Below are 25,384 nucleotides of genomic sequence, written 5' to 3'. Positions count from 1 at the left end.
GGGAGGTTGTCCTGACTAAAAGAATTGTGCCCTAATCTGTTAACTTCTCTAACAAATTCCATAAATGAATAAAATTCATAACTGAGTATGGAGTATGAGCTCTGTGTGGCCATTGCAATGAATTAGCAAACGTATGACAGAAGTAGAGTATGCCTTGGGAGAGATGGTTTGTATTGTTTTGTTTTGTTTTGGCACCCAAGTACTTTCTGGAACCCTATAGTGCAGGGGTAAGGCATGTCCTGCCTGGGGGCCATAAAAGGCCTGCAAAATCATTTAGTCTGGCCCTGTCAAGGCAACCACAATTGTTGTTGTTGTTAAGTGCCATCCAGTGGATTCCAACTCATAGCGACATTTTGTAGGATATCGGAGAGTGGCTGGTGAGCTTCAACCACTGACCTTGAGGTTCCAACCAACCTTGCATTTCAAACTGACCTTGAAGTCCAGTACATTAACCCACAGAGCCACACCAGGACTCCAGCCATCACATTGTTATTGTTGTTCTTAAGTTCTGTGGAGTGGGTTCTTACCCATATCAACCCTGTTTAGGCTGGCTGAAGAGTTAACTGGTGCACTTGAATCGCTGACCTTGCGGTTCAAACAGATTTTGCATTACAGCGTATTGACACACAGTGCCACACCAGGACTCCTACAACTAATAGTAAGATTCAGAAAATTGACAGAGAAAAGATCAGCATTCAAAAATCAGTCAGACTTCTTTATTCCAACAAAGAGAAGTATGAAAAGGAAATAAGAAAAGCAGTAACACTTAAAAAAGTTATCAAAAAACCCCTGTAATAGACATAACCAGAGGCACAAAAGACTTATACAAAGAAACCTACAAAACACTGCTATAAGAAACTAAAGGAAATAAAAGACACCTACATAACTGGAAGAAAATATGATTTGCGAATGCCAGTACTATCTCTAGTGTCTATACATATAATGAAATCCACTTCAGATTCCAGTAACATTCCTTAAAGAGATGAAAACACTAATCATTAACTTTATATGGAAAATAAAGAGGCTATGAACAAGCAAAGTACTATTAAGCAAGAAGATCAAAGTAGGAGGTCTCACAATTTTTTATTAAAACCCTAATATACAGTTAGTCAAAACAGCCTTATAATGGGATGTATATGCATATGTGTACAAATATAGAAACACAGACTAATGCAGAAGCAAATCTATCCACCTAGGATAGGTAATCTTAGACAAAGGGCAAAATCCATTAAACTGGGAAAAGATTATCTCTTTAGCAAATGGCAAAACTGGATATCCATTTGCAGAAAAAGGAAACAAGATCAATATCTCACACTTAATGCAAACACTAATTCAAATGGATCTAAAACATACATATGACGTCTAATAGCATAAAAATCAAAGACTATTCGGTGCAAACATTAGGGCCTTAATTTATGGCATTGACTATCAAATACAGCCACAATTACATGAACATCAGCAGATAAACTAGACAACTGAGACCTTCTAATAATTAAATACTTGTGTGTATCAAAACACTTCTCAGAGTTAAATGAAAATCCACACATTAGGGAAAAATATTTGGTAACAACATATTTGACAAGTGACTAATCTGTAAGATTTATATAAAATTCGACACCTCAACAACAAAAAGACAAACAATGTAATTTAAAAAGTGGATAGAGGACATGAACACACACGTTAGCAAAGAAGACATTCAGGTGTCCAACAAATAAATGAAGAAATGCTCATAATCATTAGCCATTGTTGTTGTGTGTTGTTTCTACTCATCTCGACTCTAGAAAAGGTCTCTGAAGTTATAAATCCTCATCATTCTCCCTTGGAGTGACTGGTGGATTCAAACAGCTGACCATATGATTAGCAGCCCAATGTGTAACACACTATGTCACCAGCGCCATTAGTGAAGCAGAAATAAAAAAAAAAAAATGAGATATCTCTCACTCCAGCAAGAATAACAGCATTCAATAAGACAAAAATTAACAAATGTTAGGAAGGGTGTGAATAATTTGGAGCTCTCGTACACTACAGGTAGGACTAGAAAACCTCTATGGCAAATGGTACAGCATTTCCATTCAAAGTTGACATTAGAAATACCATTTGATCCAGCTTTCCTACTTCTAAATATACATCTTAAAGAAAGAAGAGCCAGGACAGGAACAGATATATGTACCCCCATGTTCACTGAAGTATTATTCACAATAGCAAAGACAAGGAAATAACTGAAACACTTTGTATCAATGGGGAATGATGAACTATGGCACATACACATAATGGAATATTGTGCCATGTTAAAGATTTACAAAGAATCTGCAAAACACCTCATAATATGCATGAATCTGGAGGACATTATGCTGAATGAAATAAGTCAATCATAAAAGGATGATTATTGTATGAACCCACTAATATAACAAGTCAAAGAAAGGTTTACACACCAAAGAAAAACATTCTTTGATAATTTCAAAGGAGAAGAGTAGAAGGGTAAGAAAATCACTGTTGTTAAGCACCAAGGAGTCAATTCTGACTCACAACAACTCTGTCTAGGGTTTAGGAGGTGGGATTGAACTGCTGACCTTTTAGTTAGCAGTCCACTGCTTATCCTATAGCACCACACCAGGACTCTGATACGTATTAATGTGGGTAAAGGGAAGGGGAATATACAATATGGGAGTGATTAGCATAATATCAATAAAAAAGGAATAAATGGAGAGTTATATACACACTCTGCATTATCATAAATAACAAACATTAATCTAAAAATGACTACATAGGCAGACAGGCAAGAGGATCAGGTATGGATAGACAAAAGGATATATACCCATAAACATATACAGGCTTGGCAGATAATATTTCTATATATGAATCTGTATGTTCTAGAAATATGTCCATGTATATGATAGAGCAGAAAGGGGACCAAAGTATGTAAACTTAGCAATAACCATACACCTTAAGGGAAGGAGTGGTACTGGTCCAGGCCTGGCGGGGGGCTGAGGACCAAAGTCACAGGATCCACGAGGTCAACTGTAAAGAATGTTCCATGTCCTAATTTGGTTAGTAGCAAATAGGGACTTATAAAACTTGTGAGCAGCCACCTAAGATGTAACTATATTAGTCTCTTCCTGCTCAGAGAAAAGAAGAACAAAGAAAATCAAAGATGCATGGAAACAAGGAGTTCCAAGGACTAATGGATCACAAGACTCTCAGTCTTAAGGAACTAAAACATCTAGATGGTGCTAAGCTACCATTGCTGACTTCTCTGAAAGGCATCACAATACAGGGTCCTGAATAGAGTGAGAAAAAACTGGTACAAAATTAAAAATCATAAAAAAGGCCAGGCTTACTGGATGACAGAGAGTGGTTTAAACTGAGACTCTAGCCCTTAGTTAATCTTCAGGCCAGGCACTTAACTCATCTCTATGACAAGTCTAAGCCAAACGGATGGGCATATAAGGTGAATGACAGTACCAGGGAGGTATGCTCTTGTTAGAACAATCAACCATGTGAAATCATAGGCACAGTACTTGCCTAAGGATAAAGCTCAGAAGTCCAAAGGAGATGGGAAAGGAGGAAAGGAGATGGTAAGCAGAGAAAGGAAGTGGGGAGATTTCTATTACATTGTGAGGATTGTAGTCAATGTTATTAAACAAAATGTGTATAAACTGTAGAATGGAAACACAATTCCTTCCTGTAAACTTTTACTCCAATCAATTAAAAAGCTTATTTTGTAAAGTAATGGTAAGCACAGTGCTAAGTGTACTGTGTATCATGGTCATCGGTAGTGATGTGCCGTGGAGTCAGTTCCTACTCATAGCGACCCTGTACAGGATTTCCTAGGCTGTAAATCTTTATGAGAGTAGAAAGCCTCATCTTTCTCCCATGGAACAGCTGGCAGTTTTGAACTGCTGACCTTAAGGTTCACAGGCCAATTTGTAACCACTACCAGGTTGTTGTAAATTTATTCTTAAGTTGATATTGATATATGTCTCCATAGATGTGTTCGTTTTACTATTATTGGCAAGTGCTGTGAAGCCAGTTTCTACCTATAGTAAACCTGCGTAGGGTTTCCTAAGAGCAGCTGGTGAACTTGAACCACCAGCCTTGCAGTTCAAACTGACTTTGCAGTCCAGAACATTAACCCACAGTGCCACACCAGGACTCCAGCTGTCTCCATGAGATCTACTGACCGTAACAAAATGGAGTCAATTTAGTCACTGTTTGTTGTTGTTAAGTGCCACAGAGTCGATTCCAACCTATAGCGACCCTGTATAGAGTTTCCAAGGAGCAGCTGGTGAGGTTGACCTACTGACCTTGCATTCCAAATGACTTTGCAGTCCGGTACATTAACCCACAGAGCCACACCAGGACTCCAGTTGTCTCCATGATAGCATGGCTGTACCAACCTTAACAAAATGGAGTCAGTTTAGTCATTATGTCTTGAAAAATAAGGACCCTGCAAATAATAGAAGTTAGTTTAAAAATTAGTCAAGATGGTCTCATGTTCCTAGAAGGAGTCTAGCCCACCCAGATAGTTATCTCAGGACCTAAGCAGTTTGGACCCTAAACGATTGAATGTTTGACAAGGATTATTGCCTTACTGTTTGTTTTCACTAAAGGTAGAATGTATGAGGAAGTTAATTCCTTATTGTTTCTATTTCCAAAGAGTGCTATCCTGATATTAAAATATATTAAGTGTACATCCAAATGTAACTTACCCTATATAATGTGTGTGATCGTCATAATGGACAGGACAGTCTTAAGAGAGGATTCTTCCTATCCTCCAGACTGCTGGTTCTGTTATTAAAACCTGGATTGGATCTCTCCCCATCTCTGTGATTGACTACAGTGATAGGTGGCAAACCCTCTTTTCAGTTTGGCAACATCCATAGATGTGTTCATCTTACTATTTTTGTTGTTAAGTGCCATCAAGTCAGTGTTAACTCATGGCAACATGGTATAGGGTTTCCAAGGAGCAGCTGGTGGGTTTGAACAGCAGCCTTGTGATTCTAAGTCCAGTGCTGATCCCACAGCGCCATAGCAGGAGTCTGTTGATTTAATAGTTTAAATATAGACTAAAATTGAAATATTCCCAATCACGTGCAATCCCTACAATAACGGACTGAATAAATAATTGAACTGAAAAATCAAAAGGATACTCTTGGATACTGAGTTTAGCTTGTAGATGAAACACATATTTATTGGGAATTTTAAGTCCCAGGCAAATCATATACTTTTTTTTATAAGCCTTAGTTTCTTCATCTGTGAATATGAATGATATATTTTAAAAAGCACATATAAAAGATCTTTAGAAAATAATAATAGCAATAATAAGCAAATGAAATGGACAAAGATTTTTCTTTAAAAGCTTGAGGAAGAGGATTGTTTTGTTTTTGCAACACAATTATTTTTGCCATACCTTTATAGGAAATGTATGTGACTGGGAATATTTAAATTCCAATGTGTATATCTGTGTCAGTTTAAATGTATATAGATTATTTTGGATTCTAAAACTGTCCTACAGATTTACATATATGACTGAAGTAAATTTTATTAGAATTTCCATGTATTGACTGATATTCAGACTTCCATGAAGTTTCCTAATCTTTTTTTTTTTTTTTTTAATGAGAGTCCTGGTGTGCCACTGTAGGGTAAATACTGGATTGCTAACCACAATGTTGATGATTCAAACCAACCAGCTGCTCCTCAAAAACCTTATACAGGGACTCTGTGAGTCAGAATCAATTCCATGGCAGTTAACCAAAACAATAATTATAGATGATTTACTATTGTCTGAAAATAAGTCTGTTCCCATCATAGTACACTAAAGTATCCTCATTAAAATGATGAATTTTTACATTAGATTTAATAAAACTTTTATTTACAACCAGTTCACCATACAATGAATGAAATAAATTAATGTGTGTCATCTTCATTTTTAAAAAACATACCAGAGCTCTAAGTGGGACAGAGGTAAATAATGATGTATGCACAACCTTGGAACAACAGGGCTCTGGGATGCAGGGATTGAGGCATGGTTTGAATGGGTAAAATAGGGGAAATAATGTTAAGATGCTTGTCTGTCTTTTGAATCTTCGTTTCCCTTGCCTACCATTATAAAATAGACACTGGAGGGGGAGAGAAAGGAATAGCCAGAAATATCACCATAAAAAGCTTGTAAGCCCATCTTCAGCCCATAACTGACTGTTGTTGTTGTTGTTGTTGTTGTTAAGTGCCATCGAGTCAATTCCAACCCATAGTGACCCTGTATGGGGTTTCCAAGGAACAGCTGGTGAGCTTGAACCACTGATCTTGTAGTTCAAATGACTTTGCAGTCTGACACATTAGCCCACAGTGCCACACCATAACTGACTGGAATACCTAAAATGGTGCTAGAACCTGCCTAGTGAAGGAGGCTTCCTGTGGAGCCTTTGCACTGCATAAGACCATAAGTAGAATCCCGAACCCCATCCAGAATCTTCTGAGGTGGGAAATTTCCACTTGAAAAGACAAGCAGATCAGCCTGGAGAGGCTAGAAAAACAGAAGATACTTCTTGAAAGAAAGACCGACAGGAAAAATACAAAACAATAATAGCAGTCCGAATGACTACTACAAGAACAAGCAAGTTGTTCTTCTGGGAGCCATCAAGGTAAGTGGTCAGGTCTCCTCAGGACAACACCCTTCCAAGTCTAAGACTCAAGGGGAATACATGAGTGTGCATGTGGTCTGGCTGGTGACCACATTGGTCACCGGTAGGGGAAGTGGGGAAAAACCAGCAATGAAGTTGTGAGCTAAGTCCAACCACGTTCAATTCACTCCTGTGAACCTGGATTGAGACCTGGCTGGTCAGCAGTATGGCAAGACCTCGGGACTCCTGGGCCCAGAGATAATGACATGGCCACAAAATACTATGTTGTTGTTGTTGTTGTTAAGTGCCGTGGAGTCGGTTCCGACTCATAGCGACCCTGCACAGGGTTTCCGAGGCTATGAATCTTTACGGGAGCAGAACACCTCATCTTTCTCCCGCGGAACCACTGGTAGTTTCGAACTGCTGACCTTGCGGTTCACAGCCCGATTCGTAACCACTAGGCTACCAGAGGTCCCCTACAAAAGACTATAGTGGAGAGTAAAACATCCAGCTGATAAGAAGTGAGGGGAGAGGCACAAGAACACCCATACTTGCAGATAGTACCCACTTGACCTGGCTTCAATGCCTGAATCATCAGAACTTGACTAGAAGAAAGAAGAGGGATAAAAAAGAGTAATCTGCTACAATTTGATGAACTTGATCTATACTCTTAGATGTAGTAGCTCAAAAGAGGGAACAAATCTTTACAGCGAGCGTCAGTCCTACTGCCTCAGTACACAGGGTTGACAGGGATGGGCAACTTAGACATTGGCTACCCAAAATGAGGGGGTTACAAAGGAAGAAGTGTCTGGTTTACAAGCTTTCAAGAGAGAGCCTAGTTCTAGAGGATGCAGGTGAAGGTAGGCTCTCTACTGAGTAGTTTCCAATCTATCTAGACAGGGCTGATGAAAGGAGATGGTGATAAGACTCTGGACTCAGGGAGGGAGAAGGGCTCTGTGCTGACAACGAGGGTGGGGGGTGGGCGGAGTGTATCCTTTGGTTGTTTGATGATGCATGGGGGGGATTGTAATCATTGCAATGAAACGAAATACGATTGGATGAATATAAAGCTAATATTCTCCCATGTACACTATCACATAATTCACAATAAAAACTTAAAAAAATAAAATGCCAGAGTTGAAAGATTAAACTAACATGTTGATAATTGTCTTCAAATAGTCTTGGAGTTTGTTGTAACTTGCAATATTCAGAGGAGCTTTCAAACAGGTAAATAATACGGAGAATTATTTTTAAATTAGCCTCAGCAACCCAACCTTGCTATATTATTTTGTAATGATAAATAAAAGTATGACTGAATCTCTATCAGCATATGGTGTGAAATATTCTTTCTGAATTTTTCACTACTTTTCACATTAATTTAGGTTTATCATCTTGTTAAATCTCAAAAAACTCAACAATAGCTCCTAATTTTTAAAATAAAATCATAAAATTACAGAGACAATTAAATGTTATCTAAATTTTATCATAAGTAAAACATAAGTACCAAAACTAATCTCACAAATCATTCAAAAGCTGAAAAAAAAATAGACATTTTATATAATAAAAATATATTCTAGTGTTATCTGGATTCTTTACATTAATTAAAATTAAATTTTTTATTTATCTGAGAAAACATGTATTAAAGTCTTTGAAACTTAGTATAATTGCTTTATTGCTTTCTATATTTTTTTCTTAGGTAACATATGCAGTAATAATCAGTAGAACTTGAGAAGCATTTTGATAGCTCCTTCTTTACTCATTTCAATTTTGTATAGATATTTCCCCATTGCATCCTTAACCTTATAGAATAGAGAAAATTGTGGGATAGGCCATTTCCGTGGAAATAAAACAAAATTAGACCTGTTAATATTGGAAGCATAGCTACATACACTAAATTTTCTACCAATTTGAAAATGCCCACATTATCCCAAAACTGGGTGGCTTTTCATCAAAGTTGCAAGATTCTCCTTACTTTGTTGTTGCTGTTGTTATGTGCCATGGAGTTGGTTCTGACTCATAGCAACCCTGTTTCCAAGGCTGTAAATCTTTACGGGAGCAGAAAACTTCATCTTTCTCCTGCAGAACAGCTGGCAGTTTCAAACTGCTGACCCTGAGGTTAGCAGTCCGATTTGTAACCACTACACTACCAGAGCTAACTAGTCTCTGTAAAATTTGTGTGTTTAAAGGTAGGGTTTTTACCCTACAACCATGTCAGGTACAATTTAAAGGCTGTCATCACGATTTACATTAGGGTAACATCAGATAAACTATCATTCTTTACAGTTGGGAAAATTAATATTGAATCCGAATCCAGAAAATTGTCATGCCAAAAATGTTTGAATGACAAAGACAGACAAAATAAACTGTTGTTTTAAATGTAAGTCACTATTCAGAATTCAAAGACATTCACTCTGCTGTGCAGTCGCTGATTTTCATGAAGATGCTCCTTATTAAGGCAGCTCTACACATGGTGTTCTTCTAGTGTGGTGCTGTAGGGTAAGCATTGGATTGCTAACCACAAGGCTGGCAGTTCAAACCCATCAAGCTCCTCCTCCCAAGTCCTATACAGGGTTGCTGAGTTCAAATCCACTCTATGGCTATTAACAAGACCATGTCGGATGAGTAGCCTCAGAAATGTAGTTGCCTAATGATGGTAAAAGGAGCTCTGGTAACGTAGTAGTTATGAATCGGGCTGCGAACTGCAAGGTCAGCAGTTTGAAACTACCAGCTGCTCCGCGGGAGAAAGATGAGGCGTTCTGGTCCCGTAAAGATGAACAACCTCGGAAACCCTGTGCAGGGTCACTATGAGTTGGAACCACTCCACAGCACATAACAACAACAACAACAATGATGTTAAGTCAACTTAGACTTCTGGTGTGGTGCCGCAGGATTACAACTGGATTGCAAACCACAAGGTTAGCAGTTCAAATCCAACAGCTGCTCTGCAGAAACCCTGTATAGGGTTGCTATGAGTCAGACCGGATTCAACCACATGTAACAATAACAATGACTGTAAGTTAAACTGGAATAGGGTTAGAAATCTCCCTGAGATCTAAAACCTCTTGTAAGGCTACTTCTGACCAGCAGGCTAGGAAACTATGCCTGGTAGAGGGTTAGAGAAGGATTAAGGCAAAAACATTGTTTTCCCAAAGAAATGAAAAATTGCATTCCTACAAATAAATGAATCCTTCTTATAGAGGCAGTCTGACTCTGACAGTATGTCACACAATGTGGTACCCTCAGAACTGGAAAGCCTCAGGAGCAGAGAAAATAAGTCAAACTCTTTTAAGAATATTTCATTCTTTGGATGAGTTATATTCACTATAAGAATGATATATAACTATCTACTCAGTAATAACTAAATAACAAAAATAATATTTTGATATAAATCATCAACCATCAGATTCTGACATATCTTTTTGTTTAGGATTCATGGCACTCATTCGTAAACTGGAGAAAAAGTTACGAATTTCTGCTAAAATACAATTTGATAAACACAATAATCACTCTTTAAATTTGCAAAGGTTTTCCACAGTGAGAGGTGACATCATTTTAGTTAAGAATTCAGCAGTCATTACATTTGTGCTTAATTGGGCATGGTGAAAAATAGTTTCAGCTCTTAACATGGTATTATTCTCTCTTCAAAAATAATTACTCGGTCAATTGATGTCACTTTTCTGCAAAAATTTTATTTTAGGTATTAGTGAAAGTTGCTCCTTTATTGCTGGCTTGATTTTTGCTACTTTTGAAATCTACCTCCTTTTCCATATAAAGTACTTTCAGTTGGAGGGACAAAGAAGTGCTACTTGTGTTTTTTTCTTTCTTTCTTTTAATTTGCCTTTTTTTTTTTTTTCATTTTTGGCTGTCTCTGCCTCTTTAATGCCTTTTAAACATGAGGAAGTTCAGAAACTGAAGTGAGAGTAATGTTAATAACTAATATTCCAAAAGGGTTTATGAGAACAACTGATTTTTATTTCCTTTCTACTGCTACTAATGGTAAAAATGACCATCATTTTTATTTATCAGCCTATAATGCAGCAAGCCTGTAAGCTAGAATAAATATACTTGAAGTGGTCCTCTAATCACACCCTCACCCAACCGATACCTTTTTTATGATTTTGGATGACAAAAATTTCATGTGTTTGAAATCTATTGTATAACACCACCACCACCACCAAGTCCCTAAAGGTTTCAATTTTGTCTGATAACACTTGAAAAAATGAGTGACGAGGGATCAGCATGGAAGCCCTTTAGCCTGCTGGATGAACCCAAGAGAGGCAGAAAAATAAACAGCAGTGAGAAAGATTTAACTTATTCAATTTTATCCTTTCTCAGGAGGAAGGCTCTGCAGATTCTGGGTTAGGTCTATTCTGATCAGTTACACATGATAAATGAACTACAAAAGGTGTTAAATTCCATGTGAATGACACATTTGTTATTTTGCTAGGTGCAAAGTATCTTGGAATTTCTTTTTTGTTTTCTCCTCTTTCCTCTCATCTCAATTTGTTTTAAAAACGGAACATAGTGGCACTAGTCAAATACATCTGTTGTTGTTAAGTTCTGTCTAGTTGGTTCATTCTTATGGCAACCCTGTGTAGGGTTTCCAAGGAGCAGCTGGTGGGTTTGAATTGCCGATGTTGTAGTTCACAGTCCTGTTTATCCTAAAGCGCCACAGGAGATGCCCCCAAATACATTCATGGTGGTGGAGATTATGCACTGTGGAGGTTAGTTCCAATTAATAGTGACCCTGTATAGGGTTTCTGAGGCTATAAATCTTTGCAGGAGCTGAAAGCTTCATCTTTTTTTGGCCAAACAGCTGGTAGTTTTGAACCGCTGATATTGAGGTTAGCAGTCTGACTTGTAAACACTGTGGTACCAGAGCTACCAGCTCAATGGCACCTAATTAACAACCACTGTGAATGTATGAAATGTATGGTTGTTATAAAGTGCCATTGAACTGGCTCCAATTCATACTGACCCTATGCACAACAGAACAAAACACTGCCCAGTCCTGTACCACCTTCATAATTGTTGCATTTGTGCCCAATGTTGCAGCTACTTTGTTAATCCATCATGTTTCTCCTTTTTCGCTGAATTTCTACTTTACCAAGCATGATATCCATCTCCAGGAACTGGTCCCTCCTGAAAACATGTTCAAAGTATGTGAGTTTTCTGGCTGTATTTCTCCCAATTTACAGTTCTGAAACCTCATTATCTAATTCAAAGAGAGGGCCAGGAACAAAGGGACTCCTCCCCTTTTGTAGCTTTCTTTTCCTTCCTTGCAGTATTTCCCATCTGAAATACGAAGTGAGTTGTTTTCCTCAAGTAAAGGTCACAAAAGCAGCAAAGGCAGTCTTCTTCCTCCCTGACTGATAGGAATAGTGTCTGTAGCTGATGTGAGATGCTTCCTATGGCAACTGTAGTGACTATGAGAAAGGATTGTAATAAGTTTTTAGTTATATATGTTTTAATCCTTTTCAACCATTGTTCCGACATTACTGCCCTAACTTTTCCCTTGTGTGCATGCTCCTGGGACACATAGCTGAAGGACAAGTTGATCAAAACTCAGAGAAAAGAGACAAGTTGAGAAGAGAAAAACAAAGGACAGAAAGTGTCTGGCACCCAAGGTCTTCTATAACACTGCTGTTTGTCTGGAGGGTAAAAAGGAAGTTATAGGACCTTGATCTGGTTGAGTATAGATTGCATTCCCAGAGGGGAGTGGGCATTAAACTCTGAGAAAGGAATTTGACAAAAAAAAAAAGGATTAATATCTGTTGTTATTTTTTAGTGCTATCATTCAGTTGGTTCTGACTCAGTGTGACCCTGTATGGGGTTTCTGAGGAGCAGCTGGTGAGCTTGAAACTCATACGTTGTGACACAAATGAACCTTGGAGTCTAGCACATTACCCATAGCACCACACAAGGACTCCGGGTTAATATCTAGCAGGGTATAAAACGACAACCATATGGGGGAAACAAAGACAGTCTTTCAGAGAAGGATCTTGCTGCCTTCCAGATCTGTTAATAAAACATATGTTGATTCCCACCTGTCTCTGTTACTGGCTGTAGCAGCTGGAGATTGGATTGTTTGTCCCATAACAGCTCTAATGTCTGTCCAAGAGGAATGAACAAAGTGCAGGTTTGGTCAGGACTCAAAGGAGCTAGAAGAATCCTGGTAGGGGATGACTAGGTTGGGAAGGGTAGCAAAATGGGAAATCTTGATGCAGATTGAATCCCACTGGGATTCCCCAGCACTGTGCTATGCCCTGGGAGTGGATGGGAGCTGTGGGCAGAATACATACCTTCTGGAATAGTACTGATTTTTTGTGTGTGCCTCACCACAGTAAAACCAAAGAACTTGTGGTTCAAACATACCTTGCAGTCCAGTGCATTATCACACAGCACCACACCAGGACAATTTTACCACATATTCAATTTCTGGAAAAAATTGAATATTTGGTAGAATTGACCTCCAGCACCTATGGAGTTTGGAATTTTTGAGGGACAGTTTTTGCTTACAATTTTGGTGTCTGTAATGTTTATTACTTATCATGAACAATCTTAACATCTCTTGAAGGACCCTTGTATCTCTTTATCAGCTTCTCTGAACTCAATCCCGTAACTCCTACACGCATTGCTGCTATCTTCTTAGACTTGAGATGAGTAAAAGATTACAATGTCAAGAAGTAAAATTGTTTCTTGGCCTACAAGTTTTAGATTCTTCTCACCAAGGGGCTAATGCTAATAACTGATAGTAGAATAAACCTTGATTTGTATTTAAACTCTGGAGTTCCCTTGAGTGTCAGATCGAACCTAGAGTTAATATGAAGTTGCACCCTTATTTATAGTGTCTTATCCTTATCAATGAATCTTGGCTGAAAGCAGAGAATATCAGAAAGATGTTTACCTGTGCTTTATTGACTACACAAAGGCTTTCCATTGTGTGGACCACGACAAGCTATGGACAACATTGCGAACGAAGTATGAGTCTTAAGCAACACTTAACTGTGCTCATGAGAAATCTGTACCTGGACCAAGAGGCAGTTGTTCGAACAGAACATGGGAACACTGAATGGTTTAAAATTTTAAATGGTGTGCTAAAAGGTTGTATTCTTTCACCATATTTATTCAACCTGTATGCTGAATAAATAATCCAAGAAGCTGGGTTCTATGAAGAAAAACGTGGCGTCAGGATTGGAGGAAGACTCATAAACAACCTGCGATATGCAGATGATACAACCTTGCTTGCTGAAAGTGAAGAGGACCTAAAACATTTATTGATGAAGATCAAAGAGCACAGCCTTCAGTATGGCTTACATCTCAATGTAAAGAAAACAAAAATCCTCACCACTGGGCCAATAAACAACATTCTTAGCAACGGAAAAATCACTGAAGTTGTCAAGGACTTCATTCATCTTGGATCAACTATCAACACTCACAGAAGCAGCAGTCAAGAAATCAAAGGACATATTGCATTAGGCAAATCTGCTGCACAAGACCTTTTTTAAGGAATTGAAGAGTAAAGACGTCAGCTTGAAGACTAAGGTGAACCTGAGCCAAGCCTTGTTATTTTCAATCACCTCATAAGCATGCGAAAGCTGAACAGTGAATAAAGAAGATCATAGAAAAATTGATGCTTTTGGCTTATGGTGTTGGAGAATATTGAAAATGCCATGGGCTGCCAAAAGAACCAATATATTCGTTTTGGAAAAAGTGCAGTCAGAGTGATCTTTGGAGGCCAGATGGCCAAACTTTGTCTCTCATACTTCGGACATATTGTCAGGAGGGACCAGTCACTGGAGAAGGATATCATGTTTGGTAAGGTGGAGGGTCAGAAAAAAAGAGGAAGACCTCCAATGAGATGGAATGGCCAAGTGGCAGCATTGATGGACTCAAGCATGGCAACCGTAGTGAGGTTGGCCCAGAATCGGGCAGTGTTTCGTTCTGTTGTGCATAAGGTCAGTATGGGTCAGTACTGACTCCATGGCACCTAACAACAACAAGAACAATTCTTATCTTGATTATCCAGTGAATTTGTTCATCCCACAAATACTTCCTTACTGAATTGAACAAACTGGTTTCCTTTACTCTATAAGTGCATTTGAACAAATGCAATATAAGACTGTCATCTTTTCAGGTTTTTTTTGTCTCTACATATATTAAATGTTAGAAATATTAGTATTTTTTACTGAAACACAATTGTTTTCGTATCTTAAAATTATTCTTTACACGTCTATTTGAATTACAGTTGTCTGATTTTTTTTCCCCAAATTCATTGTGTTTTAGTCATTTGAAATTTTTGTCTTGAGTTTCTTTCTTTGACATTTATCCTGTTTCATTTTAAAATTGTTAATATACTCTACTACATTTATTTTCCCTCTTACCTTGTGCATTAATTTCTGCCTGATGTTGCACTGTGGGTTAATGCACCAGATTGCAAAGCCATTTGAACTACAAGGTTGGCAGTTCAATCTCACCAGCTGCTCCTCAGAAACCTTATACAGGATCCCTTGTGGGTCAGAACTGACTCGACGGCACTTCACAACAACAACAACACAAGTTTATTATTTTTACATTTCTTTAGTTGAATGACTAACTCCTTAAATTTCTTAGTTATGTGGATATTCTTTTTAAATTTTTTAAACACTTCACATCTGTGTGGTTTATTTTAATTAAAGTATATTTCAATAAAATGAACCAAAATAAAATAAAATACCCTATAATTAGATACATATGTACTTCCATAAATATTTTGTTTCTGTTCAGTCAACTCTCACTCATGAAAATATTCTAGACAACAAAACAAAATATCTCTTTTTCCTGCATTTCTTTGCAGTTGCTGACTTGTTTGAGTTCATTGTTTCTATCGTGCCAAGAAATCTCACTGAGAGTCTCCATTACTTTTCTTGGTTCTCTGTTTCCCAAACAAGATTACCTCCTTCAATGATGGTCTTTCCTTTCTTTTCTGATTTAAGTTTTTCATTAGTTAATTTTCAGAAGTTGATCAATAGACCTTTTTCCTAGTCTGGCTTAGTCTAAAAGCTCTGCTGTAATCTATTCACCATGAGTGACCCTGCTAGTATTTCATCTCTGGTGGCATAGCCTCACAGATCATAGAAATATGGAAGGCACCACAGTAGGACAAAGTGACAGATGAGTCTCTAAGTATAAGGTTAGATAAATTTGCACGTATCACAATAACCCAGGTAACCAGCCCCAATGTGGAAAAACAACAGTTCCAACCTGCTAGGCCAGGATTGTATCTGCTCCCTGTCTCCAAGATCCCAAGTAACTACTGTTTTGTTATCTACCAGCACAAATGGTTTCTCTGTTTAGGTGATTTATAAATTATAACTTTTAACATGTACTATTTTGTTTTAACTTTTAAATTATAATTTAGGTGACTATGATTGTGTTATAATAGATTTATTTTGCTTGTTTTTTACAAAGTTCTTGTAAAAAGTTACTTACTGTTTTCTGAAAATGTATTTAAGCCTGTGATTTCAGTTTGTAAGTATGACAGTTTTTGTGTTCTAAAACACCGTTCTAATCATAATAAATGTTTCAGCGTAAAATATTTCATTTTACCCAGGTTACATTGCTAAATGTACATTATTCCCCTTATAATTCCCTCCTTTATTCAAGGTATTCTTTAATAGATTTAAGGAGCCTTGGTGGTATTTTGGGTTAGATGTTGAGCTGCTAACTGCAAGGTCAGTGATTCAAACATTCCAGTTGCTCTCATAAAGATTTACAGTCTTAGAAATCCTATATAGGGTTGTTATGAGTAAGAATCAACTCAAGTCCAGTGGATTTGGATTTTGTTACACTTTATATGAGTTCTATGATTTTCAAATCCTTGTGTGGGATTGTCAGATAAACACTGGATTGGAAACTGCAAGTTCAGCAATTCACAACTATCAGTTGTTCTCAAAAACCCTATATATAGTCACTACTTGTTGGAAACAACTCAACAACACACAACAACAACAGCATTATGGTTTTCAGATTTAAGGAATTTGGTACTAATTTCTAATCATGCAAAACAGTGTATGTGAAGGTCCAGCCAGGCTTTGGTTGTTTTCCATTAATACATCACTCAAGTAGTTACACCTCCAAGGTAAATTAGTTCACAGGGAAAAAAAAAAAAATTACACCTTTATGTATTTCAATTATTATAAATGAAAAACAAAAAAAATCAATAGACCAGCTTAAACAGATAAAGTGAAATTGACATTAGGGACAATAACAAATAATAAAGTATGCAAAATAAATGTTATTAATGGAGAGATAAAATGGAATTTTGCTAGCAATTATATTAGCAGAATGAATAGGAACAACTGAAAAAGTTATAAAATCATTTCATGCTTTAGCAACCGCCTACTGGTCAGTTTAACAATTGTGAGGATGTTTCAGGACTGGCAGTCTTTCCTTCTGTTGGGCATAGTGTCACTACAAGTCAGAGGCAACAACAGTAATTGGTTAGTATAGTAACTCCAAATTTCCATTTCTAGCTCAGACCTCCTTCCTGATCTCCACATCTGAACTTCCAACTGCCTACTCAACAACTCTATGAGCATATCTAATAAATGCCTCAACCCTAACATGTTCTAAACTCTACTCCTGAAAGGTCAGTAGTTTAAACTTCCATTTGCAAGAGAAAGATGTGGATTTGCTTCCATAAAGATTTGCAGCCTTTGAAACACTTTGGGGCAACTAACTCTGTCCTACTGTGTAGATGTGGACCAGTTAAATGAAAACAGTTATAGGAAACAATGAAGTCATTCATAAAATGTCCTCAATAGTTCCCAGATTTAATTTCCTTAACTGTATGGTTTCCATCTTAAAACCTAAAATAGTGCAACACTATAAAGTCTTTTGTTTGTATGAAAAGTTAAAGTTCTAAGCACATTGCTTTTCTATTCAAGTAAGTACAGAGTCCTAATGGTCACCAGAAAAGTTATTAGCTGGAAAAATAATTGTAGTTTATAATATGATTTCAGAGAAAATTTGATGTAATTTCTTTGTGCATAAGTTATATATTACCTTTAAGTTACACATAACTTAATATATCCAACTTCACATAGAAAAAAATGTATGTACTGATGTACTTCTTAAATATAAACATGTAAACTACTTCTAGGGGTTTATTTAAGTCTAAGGAAGTCTATCTTGGAGTCATGGTTTGACACTGTAGGTTAAGCACTGGACTGCGAACCAAAAAGTTGGTGGTTCAAAGTTACCAGCTGCTCCTCAGAAACCATGTATAGATTGCTATGAGTTGGAACCAATTCAACTCCACTTAAAAACAACAGCAAGGCTATCTTATTTTGCATTTTGGATGCTATTGATATAAGATTATCTTCCAGAGTTAGAACATTCAAAAAGTAGCACCCATATTTTTTTCAGTCTCGATTTTTACATGCTAATCCTTCGTACATTTCCAGTAAAGTCATAGTTATAACAGTCACCCACCACCCATCTGTCAGTTGGTCTTAACGTGATGGTGTGACTGTTGCTGTGATTCTGGAAGCTGTGCTACCAGCCTTTTAAGTAACAGCTGTGGGATCGTTGGTGAACAGGTTTCAGCAGAGTCCAGACGAAGACAGACTAGGAAGAAGGAGAGCAGACCATTTCTGAATGGGTAGCAAATGAAAATCTGATCAATAGAAGCAGCATATTTTCTGATATAGTGCCAGGAAATGAGCCCTGGGGTTGGAAGGCATTCAAAATATAAGTGGGGAATAGGTATTTCCTCAAAAGTTGACTTTAATAATGTGAATGGAGCAAAGCTTTCTTTGATGGGACACAGCTTTGCTCCATTCATGTAAGCAAACATTCCAGGTTCTAATGGATGTGAATATTTGCAAATACTGATGTGACATGATTCAAAATCAGAAGAACATTTGGAAACATACATTAAAACATGGAATGTTGTTTAAGTTCTACTGAGTAGGTTCCAATCCATAGTGACCCTGTATACGGTTTCCAAGGAGCAATTGGTGAGACTGAACCATCAACCTTGTGGTTTAAACTAACTGCACTGCAAAGCATTGTTTGGTGTTGTAGGCAAATTGTAAGATGTCAAATATGAAATGGCAAGCATAATTTTTTTTTTTTATCCTAGGAATTAGCAAGCGCAGAGTTAAGACAGTTTCCTTCAGCGTGTATAGGATACTGTGAGTTGAAATGGACTCCCTGACACCTAGAAACAATAACGTAACATTCACCAGGTGTTCATTATTAGAAACAGGATACACACAATATTCTTAGCTACCTTCCTGGATATGCATTATATTATTTCAGCTTAAGTCCTCACTCATTTATCTAGGAAATTTATAATATTTGTGAGTCACGCTTTTCCACCTATATGCTGGTCTCTGAGCTTTGGTTGAAAGTTTTAGGTAAAACAAAACTGAGAGCATAGTCTTTAATGAGTAGATAATGATAACTAAGATTTCCATAATGATGCTGTGACTCACAGAAACCCATAAATCTCATTTGTACAACGTCATTTTCTCTCCAAGAAAGGTGGCACTTCATATCAAGAGATTAAGAGAGTACCACCAATTTATCTGTCCCATTAACTTCGGTCACTCTGCAGATGTGGACTGTTCTTACTCTTTATTCACATGAACTACTCTATTGATTTGATTAATAATACTGTCTTCTGAAATTAATTTATTGATATTTTCTTTGTTTTAATCCTCCTAGTGACTCAGAATTCCTACAACTTTTCTTGTTATTGTTAAGTGCCATTGAGTTAATTCTGACTCATAGCAACCTTGTATAGAGTTTCTGAAGAGCATCTGGTGGTTTTGAACTGCCAATTTTGTAGTTCTCTGTCCAGTGCTGATCCTACATTATCACACCAGGACTCCCAGAAAATTAAAATTAAATTTCCTGATAATGCACTTGACCACAAGGTCAAGTTTAAACCAAAAGATTGGTGACTCAAATCCACCAGCCCCTCCTCAGAAACCACATACCGGGTCGCTGTGAGTCGGAACTAACTTGATGGCATCTTATAAGAACACAACAAATGTCTTATAATTCCAAAGGAGGAATTTAGGGAATATTTTTTCTTGATTTAAGCAAAAATACAATCATTTTAACTGGATGCACTGATTATTGTGTATAGCTACTAGTGTGACATAATTATTCTCCAACTTTAGAGTAAGATTTTATCATTTAAACTTTTGTTAGGAGAGTTAGCTTGTAAGAAGTGAGTGCTATCCACATAAATGGGCTGCACTTATTCCATTTAGCGTTTTATCTCAGAAAGTACTTGGGTTGTCATTATTGGTTCTGAAATTTGTTAGAGGATGCTATCCATGCCAAGAGATTTTTTTCAATCCCCTTGAAATAAATTGGAATGTTCTTCTCCTATGGTTCATGCCAAAGCACTCTGTGAGGCATCAATAAAGAAGCAATGGGCTTATTTTGTAAATTGAGAACCTTTGCTAAGAAAGAGGATCTGTATAAAACATCATGGGTCACTCAAGTGTAAAGTGATAAATAGGAATATGTTCCCAGCCAGGAACCTTTGCAATTAGAGCAAACATTTTTTGCTTCTTCTTTTTGCAAGGTTGGTTTCAATTAGCATGTTCAGTGGACAGTGGAGTCCTAGTTTTTCTTTATTACCTGTAATAGAGTCAATTATTTTTCAGAGTTGCTTTCGTTATTTAAATACACCAGTATTGCCTGGTTTTAAACTACATATGTTTTATAGAGAATGGTAGCTCTAAATTCCTCTGATTTCTGTATGCTTTGCACAGTGACAGGATCTCAAACCAAGTAAGATGCATAGTTGATCAGCAAATTCTTTTGTTTAAATGTATAGTTATATTAAATGTACACTTGGTATGCTGATAGCAATTTCAAAATCATTGTTAATCATCTTTACTGTCACTGATTAGTATTCTGTTTAACACAGTAGCAAGATCAAGGCAAATTTGTGTAGTATAATGGATGCTCACTATACAGGAAGTCTGTCAAATGTCAGTGACACAAACAAGTCCACTTAAAGAGGTAGTAAGAACTACCTCTTAGTGATCCCCATCTGTTCTCTGTTACTGTTAATGATCTACTGGAGATAATTGTCAGGGGACAGGCCTTTGGATTGCAAACAGACTGATGGGCAGATCATGACACCATACAGTCTGCCAGTTTTCCTTTATAATTTCTAAGTCCAGATTCCTCCAACATAGCTGTGGCATATGTAGCAGAAATTGTTAGGAAAAACTTAAATCTTACCAGTGCATCCTAAGTGAAAACATATTTTACAAGCTGCTCAGGCAGATAGTCGTATCGTTATTAAGTTACCCTCCTTGTACACAGAAGATAGAACACTTGGGCACTATCTTTTGTTTCTATGCCTTAATCATTTGACCATGTAAAAGTCCACAATTTGAAAAATCAGAAAGCCAAATAAAAAAAATCTGGTAGTATTCCAGAAGTTAATTTGAATCAATTGTTTGGAAATTGGAATGCATTTTTCCATAGAATCAGTATTATAAATGGTGGTTAGGTTTCCAGGACAACACATAAAATGTCTCCTTAATCTGTAATAAACATTAATTCTAGACCCTCACTAAGTTGTATAAAACGTGCTTGAATTATTTGGAGTCTTGGTGTGGTGCTGTGGGTTAATGCGCTAGACTGCAAAGCCATTTGAACTGCAAGATTGGCAGTTCAAGCTCACCAGCTGCTCCTTGACAGCACTTAACAACAACATCTATATATATTGGTTTACCAAAAACAGGAGGCAGAATTCGCATTTTGGGGAAATATATGATGTCTATAAACAAAGATGTATACATCGCAGCCTGCTCGGTTTATAAATGAGCACATACTAATATCTCAATATTTCGATATTGATAGCAGAAAAATACAGAACTTTTGTGTATTCAATTGTGATATCACTAAATTGCTCTAGTACTCATTTGGGATGAGGTATTGGGAAAGAAAATTATAAAAGGAAGCTCGGAAGTATGGAAGTTGGTTAATAATTGTAAAGTGCCCTGGAGTTGGTTGTAACTGATAGATATCCTACATAGGGTTTCTGAGGCTGTAATTCTCTGGAGAAGGATGTCATGCTGAGTAAGGTAGAGGGTCAGAGAAAAAGAGGAAGACCCCCAATGAGATGGATTGGCCAGGTGGCATCATTGATGGTGTCAAGTGTGGCGGCGGTAGTGAGGTTGGCCCAGGATGGGACATTGTTTCTTTCTGCTGTGCATGGGGTCACTATGAGTCGGTTCTGACTCGATGGCACCTGACAACAACCACAATTCTTTACAAAGGCAGAAAACCTCACCTCTCTTCCTTGGGGCAGCTGGTGGACTTAAACATTTGATATTTTGATTAGCAGGTCAGGGCTTATTCTACAGAGTCATTGTGCTCCCAGGTTAACATTAGAATGTTAACTGTGAACATTAACAAACAGATTAAGGAGTTGTAATTATTCTAAAGGATCACTGAATATTTGCAATTGCAGCCCACTTCTCATTGTTCTTTCTGCTTTCTCTGGCTGGTTTACAGCTCATACTTGACTGCATCCTTCCATTTCCATCAGTCCATTGTTCTAATAAACAATTATTTTCTCTGTTGCTCTTAAGTGCCATGGACTCTGTTCAGACACCTAGTGACTGACCCTCTGCAGGGTTTCCAAGGATCTAAGGGTGGGTTTGAACCACAACTTTGTGGTTCACAGTTCAATGTTAATTCTATAGAGCCACATGAGGACTCCATATTCTCCCTTGGTGATGATGGTGGTGTGTTGTGAAGTCAGTTGCGACTCATAGCGACCCTGCATAGTGTTTCCCAGGCTGTAAATCTTTACAGAAGCAGAAAGTCTCATCTTTCTCCTACATAGCAGCTGGTAGTTTTAAACTGCTGACCGACTCATAACCATTACACTACCAGAGCTCCTGATATTCTTCCTTCGTCTCATTTAATGAGCTTGTTGTTTAGTATTATATACATACAGCGCTCCTACTCAGGGTAGTGTTGTTACTTCTAAGTGCTTTTGAGTAAGTTTTCACTCATAGTGACTCTGTATGTGGTTTTCCAAGGCTGTAAGTTTTTGCAGGAGCAGAAAGCCTCACCTTTCATAGCACTGTTGTTTTTGTTGCCACATGCCCTCCAATCACTTCTGACCCATACTGACCCAAGGCTGTGAATCTCTCCTCTGGATTGGCTCCTAGAGGTGGAAGTACTGATCATGCAGTTAGCAACCCAACTAAAATGTAACCCATTTTACTAAAAAATACCAATAAACAGAGGGACAAGCCTAAGAGTATCTACATGTTAAAATTAAATAGTGTTTATCTACAAAGTATAACAAAACTGAAGTGTGAGTGAACATATAGGCTAAAATAATTAAATATTTTGGAATGCAGCCACATATAGCAGCTTGAGTCACTGACAAATGATGGAAAAAGATCAAGATAAAATATTTACTGTATTTTGATTTTATCCAAGAATATGCCAGATTTTCCCATGATACCCTTTGGAATCAAGAAATACTGATTAAATATTTAGTTATTTTAGTCTTAATCATGGCATGTCTCTTAGGAAAGGGCAGCTTAAAAACAATCATACAAATCTCAATGACTTAAAATAAATTTATTTTTCACTCATAAACTTATGTTTTACTGAGAGGAGTATCAATGGGAAATTTCTGATCATTGTAATTACTAAATAAGCCAGGATACCAGCACAGCCAACATCATATTAGTTTTCTTTTATTATGCCAGACAAAAGGAAACCTCAAGAGATTTCCAGTCCAGCAATAAAATACAATGGCCTGGAAGTGGACTGTGTCTCAAGTCACAGCCCAGAACTAATTGCATATTTTCACCAAACCATAAGAGGACCTGAAAGTCATGTGAGGTGTATGTTCGGGAAGACAACTGGAAATATTTGTTGAAGATTTAAATATGCCACCAATGCATGTTGTCAAGCTATATCCAAGTAGAATTTCCATTCTATTTTCAAAAACATCATGTTGAGAAGCTCTGGAAGAATATTCAGCAAGAACTAAAAGTTCAAATGGCTACCTAAAATTGACTTTATATTTTTATAGGAGTCTTGATGTGGTGCTGTGGGCTGATGCGCTGAACTGCAAGGTTGGTTTGAACCACAAGGTTGGCAGTTCAAACTCACCAGCCACTCCTCAGCGACCTTATACAGGGTCACTATGAGTAGCAACGGACTCAACTTCACTTAACAGCAACAAATAGACTACTTACAATTATATTACTAACTCAGAGTTCTTAACTATGTAGATCTGGACTGTGGGGGTTTTTTATGGGGAAAAAAAAAAACTACTTTAAAGGATTTTACTTGAAGACTTTCTGCTCTTAGAGAACCAATTTTGTGATTTTGCTTTTGTCCTTAAATAACACAAGAGACCTTTGCTCATATTATCAAATCTTCTTCAGGAATCCTCCATCTATTTTCTTTATTGCACTAAATCAAGCATGCATTTTGAAGTGAGAAACCTAAGATTTATTATAGTCAGTGGTATGAAAAGTCCTGCTCCTTTGATTCTTACTCCTTGTAAGACTTCAAGTAAAATTGATTATGCTGCATGCTCAGTGATAAGTAGTCATGTGCTCTAGTATCTTGCCTCTTGTTTTTAATTTTTTAAAAAATAAAATGTTTCCATTTTCTAGGTACCAACATTAGCAAAAATGTTTTTAGGATTTAAAGATAATGTGGGCTATGTTGTGTGTTTACCCTATGCTGTATATTATAGTGTTTAAAGTAGAGAGAGGTATTTCTAATATTGAAATGAAAGTGATAACTTGAAATTTCAGTCAAGAGCATGTCAAATTTGATTCTTGGTATTTGCAGATAGTTAAAATTCTAGGGATTTAATAGTAGATAAAGACAGAAATCCATTCATAAATAAGCTATACACAATATTTGCTATCCTTTTCTTTGTAAGATAAGCACTAGATTGCTAACCACAAAGTTGAAAATGCAAACCTATCAGTTACTCTTTGAAACCCTATACAAGGCTGATGAAAGTTGGAATTAGCTCAGTGACACTTAACAACAACCACAATGGTGTTTTTGAACAAAGCAAATCTTTAAAAAGGCTAATTGATCTTGTACAATCACATAAGTTATACGTTAAAATTATTTTGTTCTGACAGTCAGCCTTAGTTGATAAGATAAGTAATTGAGCCATGTAGCTTGTTGGTTAAATTGCAGTTGTTTATAACAGTTATTCCACATGACACTTTCCACTTATATGTGCTTGTGCCATCCTACAAAATACAAATAGTCTTCCATTCTTTATCATTCAGAAATAATGCTTATATTTTTATGCAATTATTTTATTAACTAAATAAATATTTACTCAGTAACTATCAAGTATCAGCCATTGCCTTAAGCTGTGAAGCTAGAGCAATGAGGGTCACAATGAGTTGGACCCTAATCCATGGCACTTAACAACAACAACAATGCTATGAATGCAAAATAACCAGAATTCTAGGTGGTAAAGAACAATACATAACAAAAGAAAACGCAGACCCAATTGTGTGATGAACACGGATTTGAGTCTTAAATATGTAGTAAATTTGAAAGAATTAAGTAAATTCAACAGCATATTTAAAAATTCAGGGAAGATTTATGCCAAAAATATCAAGACACACTTTAAGTATATCTGTTCAAAACATGCACAAGAGAAATTTTAATTTTGAATTTTTATCAAGCGATACAAATAAAGATTTGTTTAGAAATAACTGTCTATT

The sequence above is a fragment of the Chrysochloris asiatica genome, unplaced genomic scaffold (genome assembly GCF_000296735.1).
Source record: "Chrysochloris asiatica unplaced genomic scaffold, ChrAsi1.0 scaffold00003, whole genome shotgun sequence".
NCBI classification, from domain to species: domain Eukaryota; kingdom Metazoa; phylum Chordata; class Mammalia; order Afrosoricida; family Chrysochloridae; genus Chrysochloris; species Chrysochloris asiatica.
The sequence above is the reverse complement of the archived record's forward strand: the minus strand, read 5'-3'. Positions refer to the sequence as shown.